At 46.3% G+C, this 15,109-nt stretch overlaps 1 protein-coding gene across 2 annotated transcripts in view; it reads right to left on the bottom strand.

The window, feature by feature from the left end:
- The window catches only part of NCDN (neurochondrin), an 851,702-nt gene that overhangs the window by 137,698 nt on the left and 698,895 nt on the right, over positions 1 to 15,109 (bottom strand). The gene's annotated exons all lie outside the window — the stretch shown is intronic.

Here is a 15,109-nt window from a genome sequence, read left to right as displayed (position 1 = left end):
GTAAGTAGCAACTCAAAAATGTTCAATAAATTTGTTTTACTATGCTGTTTTAAAATGATATCCATTAGCCATATCATTCAATTATACATAAATGTTGAAGCTAATATAAAAACGAGTGCACACAGAATATATGTATGTAAACAGCAGAAACTGACTTGCACTCTTAACACAGTAATATCATAAAAGAGATGAAATACATTATTAGTAGCATACAGCAAACAAAAATTCTGTTAAAACCTGAGAGAAAATAGTCATGCACACAGAATGTAAAATTAAAACAAGTACTGCAGGTTGGTATCTTGTTTCACCTGCATCAAATGGCTGGATTATTAGCAGTGAAAATAATATGAACAGTAACATAAACCACAATAGTATCAATCTATTTTACTGGCATTCAAAAAACAAAAAACAGGATACAAGTATTTCAAGATGAAATTAAAATGGTAATATTAACGGCTGAATAGAAATTAGAAGTTATGTACTCACCATAACGTTCCATCTGAGTAGGTGACTTCATTCGGATGCAACCTGTGGGTATCGGATCCGACCTCGGATCCGAGCCGGCAATTCAAAAGCTTAGGCTCCGAGCTCCTAGCTCCTCCCTCTTACCCATAACCCCTTGCCACGCCCTGACTGACCTCAGATTGAGTTTGCCTCAAATACTGACCACAGTATACTAAAACAGCATAAATACTCGCTCTATAAAGGTCAGGGGATGGAGGGATAGTTGCATCGAATGAAGTCACCTACTCAGATGGAGCGTTATGGTGAGTACATAACTTCTAAATCTGAAGTAGGAAGACTTCATTCGTCTGCAACCTGTGGGACAGAGTCCCTAGCTACCTGAATCTTGGGCGCCATCATGGAAGGATGTTCCGAGCACCGCTGAGCCAAAGGATGCTCTTCCTCTAGAAACAACATCCACCTTGTAATGAGAAATAAAAGTATGAGGCGAGGCCCAAGTAGCTGCCGCAGATATCATCCAACGAAACACGGGACTTAAAGGCGGCTGACGTAGAAACTGCCCTAGTAGAATGAGCCGTAACCCTCTTAGGAGCAGGTCTGCCTGAAGTGTCATATGCCTGCAATATGCAATTAGCAATCCATTTAGACAGAGTGACTTTAGACACTGCTTTACCCAGAGCAAATTTAGCAAAGGAAACGAACAGCTGATCTGATTTCCTGTGGCCAGCTGTCCTGTTAATATAAAAACGTAATTGTCTATGAACATCCAATGAATGCAATTTGTATTCCCCTTTGTTTGAATATTTGGGAAAAAAGACAGGCAAATTGATTGACTGGTTAATATTGGATTCAGAAGAGACCTTCGGAAGAAAAGATGGATTGGTCCTGAGGCACACCCTATCAGGGAAGAAAGAAAGGTAAGGCGGTTTGACACAAAGAGCCTGAAGCTCAGACACCCTTCTGGCTGAAGTGATAGCTACCAGAAAGACAGTCTTCCAGGAAAGGAATTTTAAATCAGCAGAAGCTGCAGGCTCGAAGGGAGGAGCAGTAAGGGCCTGTAGGACTAAAGACAAATCCCAAGGCGGTACAACCTCCTTGACTGGAGGCCTTAATAAAAAAACTCCCTTGAGAAAGGATTTGCATAATTTCGCTGTCATAAGGGGAGCTGTGTCTGTCCAATGTGATAATGCGATATAGCCGCCAATTGTACTTTAATCGTGGATGAACTGGCCCCTTGATGAAAGAGGTCTGTTAGAAATTCTAGCACCGCAGAGATAGGTGCTGAAAAAGGATCCACCGTTCTCTGCCCTGCCCATATAGAGAACCTCTTCCATTTACTCCGATAAACCTGTCTGGTAGAAGGTTTGTGGGCAGCCACCAAAATTGCTTTGACCGGTGAAGAGAAAGAGATACCGGGAGTCCTAATTAAGGTTGGAATTGGAGCAGCCAAGCTGTCAACTTCAGGGTCCGCAGGTTGGGAACTGGCATTCCCAGAGGGTGAGAGATGAGATCCGAAATTGGATCCAGAATCCATGGTGGATTGATTTTGTGAGACCATACGAAGGGGAACCAAGGTTGTCGAGGCCAGAATGGGGCAATGAGAATCATTCTGCTCCCCAAACTGTTGGCTTTCTGCAGAAACCTCTGCATCAGAGGAAGTGGAGGGTAGGCATAAAGGAGACCGGGAGGCCAAGCATGCACCAGAGCATCCCTCGGGAAGTAGAGCGAAGAAATTGTCGCATTTGGCGTTTGAGGGAGAAGCAAAAAGATCGCAACAGGGTTGCCCCCAAACGGCAAAAATCTTCTTCGCTACTTGAAGGTTTAGGGACCACTCGTGTGGAGAAAGGATGGTGCGACTGAGCTTGTCCGCAAGGATGTTGGACTTTCGGAATGTGCGTTGCTATCAGAAAGCGTTTGGTGGAAATTGCCCATTCCCAAACTCTCATGGCCTCTCGACAAAGGGGATAAGACCTGGTTCCTCCCTGCTTGTTGATATACCAGACTACGGACATGTTGTCTGTCTGAATCGCAATAGTCCCTGTAGGAAGAACGTGGTGAAGTGCTTGCAACGCTAGGAGCACCGCCCTCATTTCCAGGACATTTATATGCAATGATGTCTCTGTGGGATTCCACGTGCCTTGGACAATCTTTCCCGCAGAATGCCCCCTCCCGAGGCAAGAAGCGTCCGTGGTCACTGTGGCTCGGGAAATGCAGCAAAAGGGTCTCCTGCCAGGGGCTCCGGAGAAAGAAGCCACCACAGAAGGGAGTCCCTGCACGCTCTGCTGACCGCAATCGAACAAAGAGGAGACCACTGAACTTGAAGGGTCCATTGAAGAACCCGCATGCGTGGCGAGCATGAAGTAGAAGCGGGATAGCTGCCGCCATAGAACCTAGGGCCCTCAGGACCGCTGCAGTTGGTGACGGTTGAAGGATTGCTGTCACATGACACCTCAGGCTGACGATACGGTCTGGGGTGAGGAAGGCTCGCATTGATCTGGTGTCTAGTCTTCCTCCTATGAAATCTATAATTTGAGTTGGATTCAGGAAAGATTTCTCCCAGTTGATCGTTATGCCCAGCCTTGGTGCTAGTTGAAGGAAGTAATCCCTGGCTGAACACAGAAGATGCCTTGATGATGCCGTCAGGAGCCAGTCGTCCAGGTACGGAAAGACCTGTAATCCCTGGAGCCTCAGGTGGGCCGCTACCACCGCTAACACCTTGGTAAACACCCTGGGGGCTGAGGTGAGACCAAAGGGAGGACCCTGAACTGATAGTGACTGGCTCCCAGCCGGGCGAAGAAACCTCCTGGATCGCCTGTCCATCCGAATGTGGTAGTACGCATCCTTGAGGTCTATGGAACACATCCAGTCGTTCTCCCTCAACAGGAGTACAGATTGCAGGGTGACCATCCGGAACTTTTGCTTGGTTACTGACAGGTTCAACAGGGAAAGGTCTAAAATTGGTCTTAAGTCCCCGTCTTCTTTGGCACCAAAAGAACCTGGAGTAAAACCCTAATCCGGCTTGATCTGGGGACGCTGGATGGCTTTTTTCCTAGCAGCTGCTCGATTGAGCTGCCGCCTTGATCGGGTGGAACATCTGGGAGGCTGAGAGATTTGGGGATCTTGATTAGGGTATTGAATATCCTCTGGATATGAGTCAAGCACCCAACTGTCTGTTGTTATGGACTCCCAAGAAGTCAGGTGCATCGAACGCCCGACTGCCTCCAGAGACGGACAGCCGGGCAACCCTTCAGGGCTGCTGCATGGGTCTCTCAGAGAAGGGTTCTCTGGACCCAAAATTGCCAGGAGCCCCTGCCTCTGGCACGACGACCTCCCGTCCTCCTCTGCCACGGAAGGACTGGTTATCCTGAGCAGGTTGGGACTGCTGCGACTTCGGAACCACATCTTCTTCTGTCCCTTTTGGTTCTTAGAGAAGGACCTCTGGGGAGCTGAGAAGCGGACTCCGGCAGACAGCGTCTTCCGTCCTTTCGCTCTGGACAAGTGTCTCGCGAACAGTCTTGCCAAATAAGGCAGAACCATCGAAAGGGGCATTCGCGAAGGTCGCCTTAAGGGCTCAGCAAAATCACAATGGCGGAGCCAGGCCTGTCGCCTCATGACAAGGCCTGCTCCGCTGGCTCTAGCGGCTCCCTCAGTAGCATGAGACAGCAGCCGCATAGATGTATTGGATACAGATCTGAGAGTGGCCATTCGGGTGGAATAAACCTGCTTATCCTCACTCGAGATGGACTCGGGGAGATGCAGCGTACTCTTTAATCAGATCTCGCTGCATCCTAATGACATGCCATGTAGTTCAGCGCTCTCAAGGAGAAGGTCACTGAACTAAACACTCACTTCCCAATTCGATCCATCGAACGGGACTCCTTGCCCGGAGGATGGACGGAGGGACTCTCCTGGGCCAATTCCCTCAGTGGCTGCAGCCATCATCATGGCATCTACTGGGGACCCTTACTCCAGTGGGTGCGGTCTGATGGAGGAGAAAGAATGCGATCCGGGCGCTTTGGGATAGGCTCAATGGTGTCCGGATCCTTCCACGCCTGATAGATATAAGATCTACCAGGGGTCAGCAGGAGGGGACACCCAAGAGGTAGAAGGGCCGCCTCGAATGCCTCCAAGAACACAGACTCGTCCAAGAAGCCTTGGGGCAGACCACCCCTGATCCTTAACATCTCCATGATGTCTCCAAATGAGACGTCCTCAGGGGTGACCTAGGGAGCCTTCCCTTCATCCAAGTCCGTGTCTTCAGTGACGGACTCAGGGAGTCCATGTGCCTCCTCTTGCACTTGCGCCCGAGGTACATCATCGGGGGCTGTCCGAGGAGTACTCTTCAGCAGATGGATGTTCCAAGGAACCACTTGGGACATCGAGGCGGGCTGTCCCTGGGACCGGCTGGTGGGGCCTGGCCCAACTGCAATGGAGTGCGGGATGGAGCCGTGACAGGGACCGGGGTCCGGATGTCCTCGACAGTGCCCTTTCCATAACGTTGAAAGCCGAGGGGAACCAGCTTCTCTAAGCCCGAGCCGACCCCCACTCGGATCCGGCGTGCGGATCGGAGTCGGAGCAAACCGTCGGATCCGAGACCAGTGTGCTCCGACCTGGACGGAGCCGAAGACACACCAGCTCCCTCGGATCCGAGGCTCGGCCTCGGCTCCGAGGTCGGGTCGCACTCAAGGGATGGGATGGATCCGAGGTGCGCCGACCAATCGGATCCGACCCACCCCGGATCCAAATCTGCACGGCGCCGAAAGCTCCGAACCCGTGGTATGGGTCGGAGAAGGAGGCCCCTCCCGGTTGGGGGCTAGAGCACTCCCATTTGCATTTGGGCCTGGATGAATTTCCTCATCATCCGTCCATATCAGCTTCCATCGAAAAGGTCGATCTGGAGGAGGCCACCGGCGGACCTAGAGAACCGCCTCGGTGACCTCCTGGAAGGGCTAGCCTCCTCCTCCTCGGGTCCAGGAGAGAACCGAGGGAGTGGAGCCGAGGAGGAGGAAAGCTAGAAGGCACAGGGGAAGCCGCTTAGATGGAGGAGCCGAGCTGGAAGCTGCTCTCCTCTTGTGGTGCTTCTCCCTGTGCCTCTCCTTCTGTCTCTCCCTACTAGAATCCTTCCTCCGGCATTTTAAGGGAGGTTGAGTCCCAGCCGGAGGGAGAACTGACAGCAACAAGTTGCTGACTGGAGGCAGAGGCGAAGCAGTATCTGGGGTAAAAGACCCGCCAGCACTAACTTCGACCTCCGTCCTTAAAGCCGGGGTTGAACCCTGCACAAATGGTACAACCAGAAGACAGGTGTTCAACCCAGTGTGGCCATCTGCTGGGGACAGCTTATGGCCACACTGTATTCGAAAAGACAGCCTTAGGGGCTTCAGACATGACACCTAAGGCCTAAACACACACAGACACACACAAAACTACAAAACCCGAGAAATTTAACTAAAGAGGAGGGAAAGCCTTAACCACACACAACACTAACTATTTTTAAACAAAACTGAGAATTTTAACAATTTTCCTGTCAGAAAACCACTTATCTCAAAACCACGCCAGGAGCTCAAGAATTCCGTTTCTTGAAAAGCGCAAACGAAATCTGAGGTCAGTCAGGGCGTGGCAAGGGGTTATGGGTAAGAGGGAGGAGCTAGGAGCTCGGAGCCTAAGCTTTTGAATTGCCGGCTCGGATCCGAGGTCGGATCCGATACCCACAGGTTGCAGACGAATGAAGTCTTCCTACTTCAGATCTGTGTGTTATGTGTGTGTGTACATATATGTACACATAGCACAAATAACTATCAAGGTATCTCACTGGACTACTCCCAAAGTCCAACTGATACTGTTAAAAATACAATGTAAGCTAGAATGGGATATCATAACTCTCAGCCCTGCACAATGCCCCAGACTTTCCTTCATATTTTTGCCCTATCCCTTGTAATTTTTCCCCCATTTTCCCCCCATTTTCTGGTAAATTATCAATGATTACAGTTATACAGTGGATATAAAAAGTGTACACACCCTTGTTAAAATGCCAGGCTTTTGTGATATAAAAAATGACACCACAATAAATCATTTCAAAACTTTTCCCATCTTTAATGTGACCTATAACCTGTACAATTCAATTGAAAAACAAACAAATCTGTTATGAGGAAAATATATAAAAAATAAAAAAAACATACAATAAGCTGGTTTCAAAAGTGTGCACACCCTTAAACTAATACTTTGTTAAAGCACCTTTTGATTTAACTACAGCATTCAGTCTTCTTGGGTAGGAGGTCTGTCAGCATGGCACATCTTGACTTGGCAATATTTGCCCACTCTTCCTTGCAAAAGTGCACCAAATATGTCAGATTACGAGGGCATTCTTGTGCACCACCCTCTTCAGGTTACCCCAATTATTTTCTATAGGATTTAGTTCTGGGATCTGGCTGGGCCATTCCAATAAGCCATTCTTTTGTTGATTTGCATGTATGCTTTGGGTCATTGTCGTGTTGAAAGGTGAAATTCCTCTTCATCTTCAGCTTTCTAACAAATGCCTGAAGGGTTTGGGACAAAAGTGACTGATATTTGGAAGGGATCATAATTCCCTCCACCTTGACTAAAGCCCTAGTTCAAGCTGAAGAAATGCAACCTCAAAGCATGACACTGCCACCACCATGCTTCACCGTGGGGATGGTGTTCTTTTAGGTTCATAGGTAGGTACTAGGCTATCTGTCCGAGGGAATTTATAAGCCTAGCCAGAGTGTGTTGGCTTTCGCCGCCCCATTGACTAACTGATTCCCAGTCAAGCAGAGCCAATGAAGTGATCCTAGGGGTGTATTTTCTGTTACCCATCCACTCGTCAAGGTTTCTCTTGAAGAGTGTTAGTGAGGGGCTCTGCCTAATGTAATTTGGAATTTTGTTCCAAAGCATGGGGAGTCTCTGTGACAGGAATCTATCCCTCCAGCATGTTCTATTTATTGCTGTGACGAGGTTTAGCTCACTAGAGCGCATGGCTTGCATTGACTTGGATTTCTTTAGGTGGAGCATGTCCATCAATTCTGAGTTGGACATGGCTTTGTAAGTCAAGCAGAGATCACCTCTGAGTAAACGATATGCCACTGAGTACAGCCAGAGTTTTTTCAGTCGGGCTGCATAGGACATGTGTTTGAGACCAGTAATCCTTTTGGTGAGGTACTTTTGTGGTCTTTCCAGCTGTTGGAAGTGTCTTGTGAGGTACATCCCAAATGGGGCATTGTACTCTATGATGGTACTAATGAGTGATGAGTAGAGGGGCACTATAACCTCTTTATTTCTAGATGCGAACCCTTTAGTAATTAGATGGGCCACATAGAAGGATTTCCTAACTACTTTGGCAATATGATTGTCAAAGGAAAGATTACTATCTACCTGGGTCCCCAGATCTCTTATTACCTCTTCTGTATTAAAGGGGGTGCCACCTATGTGGTAATTTGTGGGTGTTTTGTTTTTCCCAAACGGGATGACTATACATTTTTTGGCATTTAGCTTGAGGCCATGACTTTGACACCAGGTGTCCATCTCAGTAAGGCCCTTTTGGAGGATGTCCGTGTCAGCCGGAGAGTCAGTTATGGCTCCCAGTTTGCAGTCATCAGTGGACTTGGTTAGCCATAGTCCTCCTGTGTTTGCCTGTACTTCTGAGAAGTATATGCTGAACAGTAGGGGCCCCAGGACCGAGCATTGCGGGACACCACTTGTGACTGGTTTAGAGTCGGACCTGGAGGCTGCTATTCTTACCGTGTGAGTTCTGTCTGTAAGCCAGTTGGCAACCCATCTCGTGATGTAGGGGTTTATGTTCAGGCTGGTGAGTTTTTCTGTAATACTTGAGTGGAGAATGGTGTTGAAAGCCTTGGCGAGGTCAAGGTAGGCTGTGTGAACCACCTTTCCCTCGTCTATGGCCTTGGTGACGGTCTCGAAGAAGTCAACTAGGTTTAGTAGGCATGATCTGCCCTTAAAGCCGAACTGGGTCGGGTCAAGTATTTGGAGGTTCCCAATGTCTTTGTTAATGAGTTCCATGATGATGCATTCCATAGCCTTGCAGACCAGGCTAGTCAGGCTTATGGGGCGATAGTTACCAGGGTCAATTGTGGCCCCTCCTTTGTGGAGAGGAATAACCGTTGCTGTGCGCCATTCTATGGGCACGTAGCCTGTGGAGAGGCTGAGGTTGAACAGCGTGTTTAGGTGGGGGGTTAGTTCGTTCTGTAGTTCATGCAAGACGCAGCCTGGGACACCATCTGGTCTCGTTGATGCTGTGTTTTTGGCTTTTGAAAGGGCTGTTTTCACCTGTGCATCTGTGATTTTTGGGACTCTACACTTCTCCGGTATTGTTGTGGGCCCTTCTGGAGGTGAGAGGGGGGTGAAGTTTGCACTGAATCTATCTGCCAGGATGTTGGCAATATCAGTAGGTTTAGTATATTTTGTGCTATTTTGCACTAGTTCAGTGCACATCTGCGAGTTGCCACTTAGATTCTTAACATAGCTAAAGAAGGCTTTGTGATTATCTTTTGAATACTTGGCTATTTTTCTTTCGAAGTTAGCCTTGGATGATTTCATGAGGGATGTTTCTTACTGATACTGATCAAGGATGTCTTTCCTTCTTGGGATTTGCTTTTTTTCTGAACTAGTTTCCTCCTTCTATTGTATAGCCTGTTTATTGCAGGGGTCCACCAAACTGGTTTCCTTCTCTTAGAGGAGTGAGTCTTGGTTTTGCTAGGGATGGCACGATACATGCATCCTTGTAGGTGCTCATAGAGTGCATTTGTAAAGGTTTCTGCATCTTGGGCAGCGTTATCCTTTAGCGTGGGGGCTGTGAAACTTACCACCTCTGTCTTAAGTAAGGTGAAGTTTGCTTTAGAAAAGTTTTTTTACTGTGGTTTCCTTAGTTGGGGGTGATGGTGGGGTGTAAACATCCAGAGTGATTAGTTTATGGTCTGATCTAACCAGTGACGGGTTGACCTCCAGTGTGGAACACCTGTTGCCCATGTTGGTGATGACCAGGTCCAATATGTTTTCACTTCTGGTAGGGGAGTTTACCAACTGATCCAGGACGTTTGAGTTGATTAATTCCAGGAAGCGCTGAACCTGGGAATTTGTGCTCAAGTAGTTTTCCCAGTGAATGGTAGGGTAATTGAAATCACCCAATATCAGGGTGTTTGGTAGGACCTTCATTTTTTCCAGTGTCTCCAGAAAGGTGGAGTGGTGGTCCTGGGTCATGGAGGGTGATCTGTAGCAGACCACAATTTGCATTGCAGATCTGCCCGATGTTAGTTGCACATGGATGATCTCAGAGGTGGTATGCTGCGCCACTAACCTGGAGGTGTAGGTATCCTTGATGAATAAGGATAGACCCCCTCCTTTTGTGTTTCGGTCTGTGTTCTGTGGCCGAAACGTGTGGTATGAGTTGTAGCCCGGTAGTGCTGGGATGCTCTCTGGAGCCTTGAACCAGGTTTCAGTTACTGCACAGATGTCGACATTCTCCATACTGAGGAGTGCTTCGAGCGTGTGCATTTTGAGATTTAAACTCCTGGCAGTGAGTAGCATAACCCGCAGTTTTTTGTTAATTGTGCTGTTTACGGAGGTGGGTTTGACTTTTGAGCTTTGCCTAAAAAAGGCACTATGGGGGCAGCAAGAGCCTTGGCCAGTATTCGAAAGCCTAGGGTTGACAGGTGCAAGCCATCTCTTCCGAAGCAACACGGCTTGTCGAGCATGTTGTCCCAGGCTGACAGACACTGGATCCCCTTTGAATGACACCAGAAGCTTAGCCAATTGTTGAAATTGATATTTTTTTCTTTATACTGAGGTTATCATTCTTGGTGAGGGCAGGATGCTACTCAGGGTCAGGGTCATACCAGCCTGGGCTACATGATCAGAGAGCTCTTCCATGTCTGTATTCATGTAGTCCAGGGAGGTAGGTCTCAGGTCATTCACACCAACATGAACAATGACAGAGTCATATTTGTACTTGTTCAGGAGTGACCTGAGTGCTTGTGTTATGTGGCGGATTTTGGCTCCCGACAGGCAGCTAACAGTATCCTTCTGCTTGTCCAGCCTAGTGAGTGGGACGTCAGAGTCACCTATAACTAGTGTGTTAGGTATGTTATTTCACCTTAAGGGCTGTGATTGTGCGGCAAACTGATTTTGTGTTTTATGTGTTGTCTGGTTTGCGACGGGAAGTGCAGGTTGTTTGATTGTCTGCTTTGGAGGTCTCTTATGCTTTTGCAGGTTTTTATTTAGGGCCTCCGAGTATGATTTTGTGTATTTATGTTTATTTTTTGTCAGTGCTGTTTTAGTAGGTCTGTGTGCAGCTGGAGTTGTGGTGCAAGTGTTAACCTCCTCTTGACTGTCTGTTCCAGTTTTGGGTGGACAGCTTAGCTTCCAGTTTGGCTGTATAATTGCATCTCTCGCATACGTTAGTGTTTTGTGGTAGGAGGAGAGGGTTGTCTGTGTACATGAGGCAGTTGTAACATTGCCTTAGGATACCCAGATTCACCAGCTGGACTGTAGAGTGCACCTGAAGTTGCCCTTTGGTCATGCCTGAATAGTAGGGTGAGCTGCTTAGTCGCTTTGTTGGTGAGTGGTGAATAAAGAGTCTTGCCCTGCTGGGCAATCAGTGTCAGGGTATATTAGTGCTTGCTATTAGGTCTGAGCAAGTGCTGGGCTGTAAGATGCTTTTTGAGTGCTTAGGTTAAGAGTTAGACTAGTTTCAAGGGAAACACTGAAGAGGAGACTTAGTGGAGCTGGGAATAATTTAACCGTAGCTAGCCGGCACTGCCCGGTGCGCAAAACCGTGCAAATGCAGATTTTATTGTAGGTGAAATGAAAGAGATAGAAATCAGCCCAAAATGGCCAATAAACTACTAACTTCTGGGCTGGAACCACTCCTCCAGGGACAGACAGGTTGCTCAAAGCTCCCCTCACTCACAGGTGAACAGAGAAACTTCCTTCTATCAAAGTAAGGTATGGGCAACTCAGGAACTAGTATCACAGCCCTGTATTCAGCACTAGCCTGAAAACTGGACTATACTAGCTTAGAAAGGCGGGAAACAAGGATTTTTTTTTGTTTTTTTTTTTGAAAAGATAAGGCAAAAACAGTAAAAAAAATACACTCAAAACAGCTCTAAACGACTACAAACGATCAGAACAGGCAATCGCACTTTAGTGTGTAGCCTACAACAGTTAAACAAATTATTTAAACAGAAAACTTTTTAAAAGTGCAGACAGTCAAATAAGTACAATATGTGAAAAAAACAAGCTTTTAAATCACAATAAATGCTGGAAAATCTGAGTTTAGGCAGAAAACAGTTAAGTACAGCAAGAAAGTATAGAAAACTGATACTTAATCACTCCAAAGTCTCTCTCCTAAGCTAGAAGGCTTGTATCAGTTTAAGGCTTTCTAGTGCTACCAGTAGGTTAGTTACATGAAAGATGGGAAACAAGCGCAGATGTGGTCTTTTAAACCAGAAAGTTGAAAGAGACGGACAGACTGTCCAAATAGTCAATAAACTACAATTTCTGGGCCAAGAACCTCTCCTCTCGTGGTAGACAGGCTACCTAGTGCTTATCACTCCCACTGATAAGCTAGAAGGCTTTCCTCGAACACAGAAAGGCTTGCAGGGCTCAGAAGCTGGACTAGGCTAGTTACAGGAAAGATGGGAAATAAGCGCAAGTGTGGCTTTTAAACCAGAACATTGAAAGAGATGGAAAAAAACTGCCCAAATGGCAAAATGCTACACTTTCTGGGCCAGGAACCACTCCTCTTGTGGTAGATAGGCTACCTAATGCTTACCACTCCCTCTGATAAGCTAGAAGGCTTCCCTGCAACACAGAATGGCTTGGGGGGCTCAAAAGCTTACAAAGAGTCCTGGAATACAGCAAATCTGTACCTGGACTAGACTAGTTACAGGAAAGGTGGGGAACAAGTACAAACATAGGCTTTTAAGCCAGCAAGTTGAAAGAGATGGAAAACTGCCCAAATGGCCAAACAAACTACAATTTCTGGGCCAAAACTCACTCTTCCCATGGAGGATAGGCTACCTAGTGCTTAGCACTCCCACTGATAAGCTAGAATGCTTTCCTCCAACACAGAAAGACTTGGGGGCTCAGAAGCTTACTAACAATCCTGGATACAGCAACTATGTAACCGGACTAGGCTAGTTATAGGAAAGGCAGGAAATGGGTACAAGTGCTGCTTTCAAACCAGTAAGTTGAAAGAGATGGAAGAAACTGCTCAAACAGCCAGTAGCTACAATTTCTGGACCAGGGACCACTCCTCTTGTGGTAGATAGGCTACCTGATGTTTACCACTCCCACTGATAAGCTAGAAAGCTTCCCTCCAACACGGAAAGACTTGGGGGGCTCAGAAGCTTACAAAGAGTCTTGGATACAGCAAATCTGTACCTGGACTAGACTAGTAACAGGAAAGGCAAGAAACAAGTGCAAACAGGCTTTTAAATCAGAAGGTTGAAAGAGATGGAAAAGCTTTCCAAATGGCCAATAAACTATAATTTCTGAGCCAGAAACAACTCCTCCTGTGGTAGATAGGTTACCTAGTGCTTACCACTCCCACTGATAAGCTAGAAGGCTTCTCTCCAACACAGAAGGGCTTGGGGGGCTCAGAAACTTACCAACAGTCCTAGATACAGCAAATCTGTACCTGGACAACACTAGTTATAGGAAAGGTGGGGACCAAATGCAAAACAGGCTTTTAACCAGAAAGTAGAAAGAGATGGAAAAACTGCCCAAACGGCCATTGAACTACAATTTCAGGGCCAACACCCACTCTTCCCGTGGTAGATAGGCTACCTAGTGCTTACCACCCACACTGATAAGCTAGAAGGCTTCCCTCCAACACAGAAAGGCTTGGGGGGCTCAGAAACTTACCAACAGTCCTGGATAAAGCAAGTCTGTATCTGGACTTGACTAGTTACAGAAAAGGCAGGAAACAAGCTTAGAATTTTTTCAGCTAAAACAGCAGTAAATACAATTCAAATTTTAGTGCAGGCCAGCACACCAGAGCGTGTAGCAACACTACAGCAAATACAGTTAAAATAAATGCAATTAAATTAACAAATGACTAAAAAACAAGTGCAGAAGGCAGTAATTTAGAAGGCTACTAACAAGCAGTAATAACTGCAGAGTAAAAGAGACTGAACAGACAGCACGCAGAAGAGCAACTAAGACAGTTACAGTAAGAGCAGATGAATAAGATATATATATTTTTTTTTTTTTGAGGGAAGGAACAGAGCAGGATTAAGAGGCTACAGGGGTTGTCCTTCCCAAATGCTTTCTTTGTACACAGTAGGAGTGCCTGAAATCAGAATATGATCTTACTGCACTCAGTTGAGTGAACAAATGAGATGGGCCCAGAAGGGGTATCCAAATACAAATCTACAAGAGGGGCGGGCAATTTCAAAGCCGCCAACATTAATACCAAAACAAGAACAGGGTGGGTGGGTGAGGAACTAATTGTAGAGAGACAGCCACTTCAGTTGAGTTAATATTCAGTGAAAAACACAAATAAATAAATTAAATACAATACTATATGCAAAAGAACAGATAAAAGTGTACTTAAATTCACTTATACGTCCAGCTGATTTCAGGTACATATTAGCCGGCCAAAGCTCTGATGTTAAGCAGAGAGAACTCAAAATGTAGCACTTATATAAAGCAAAACAAGATGTTAGTGATGAGCTGAAACTACCCCCCACCTGCTATCAATGGCTACACAGAAATTCTAAAAAGTACTCTGTAGAGAGACAGCCACAACTTCAGTTGAGTTAATATTCAGTGAAAAAGACAAATAAATTAAATACAATACTATATGCAAAAGAGCAGATAAAAGTGTACTTAAATTCACTTATACGTCCAGCTGATTTCAGGTAGATGTTAGCTGGCCAAAGCTCTGATATTGATGCAAGGTGATTTTGCGCCAAACGTACCTTTTGGAATTGTGGCCAAAAAGTTCAACCTTGGTTTCATCAGACCAGAACATATTTTCCCACATGCTTTTGGAAGACTTGATATATGAAAATTTTAGCAGGGCCTGGATGTTTTTCTGTGTAAGAAAAGGCTTCATCTTGCAACCCTACCCCATAGTCCAGACATATGGAGAATACGGGAGATTGTTGTCAAGTGTAGTACACAACCAGTACTCGCCAGAAATTCCTGCAGCTCCTTCAGTGTTGCTGTAGGTCTCTTGGCAGACTCCCAGACCAGTTTTCGTCTCGTCTTTTCATCAATTTTGGGGGATGTCAGGTTCTTTGCAACATCACTGCTGTCCCATATTTTCTCCACTTTTTTGATGACTGTCTTCACTGTGTTCCACGGTATATCCAATGCTGTGGAAATTTTTTTGTACCCTTCTCCTAACTGATACCTTTCAACAATGAGATCCCTTTGATGTTTTGTAAGCTCTCTGCGAACCATGGCTTTTGCTGTAGCAGGCAACTGAGTAAATGTCGGGAAAATCGTACTAGGACAGCTGAACTTTATTTGGGGTTAATCAGAGTCTCTTTAATTGATGGCAGGTGTATACCCAAGAAGACTGAATGCTCCTGCTCTCCAAACACTTGAGCTAGGGTCTACCCATAATGCTTCTCACAGAGATTACCTCAGATCAAGTTTGCCAAAT

The sequence above is a fragment of the Protopterus annectens genome, chromosome 1.part2, assembly GCF_019279795.1.
Source record: "Protopterus annectens isolate FY-2018-M chromosome 1.part2, PAN1.0, whole genome shotgun sequence".
Lineage (NCBI taxonomy): Eukaryota > Metazoa > Chordata > Ceratodontiformes > Protopteridae > Protopterus > Protopterus annectens.
This window is presented reverse-complemented; position numbering and strand designations above follow the sequence as displayed.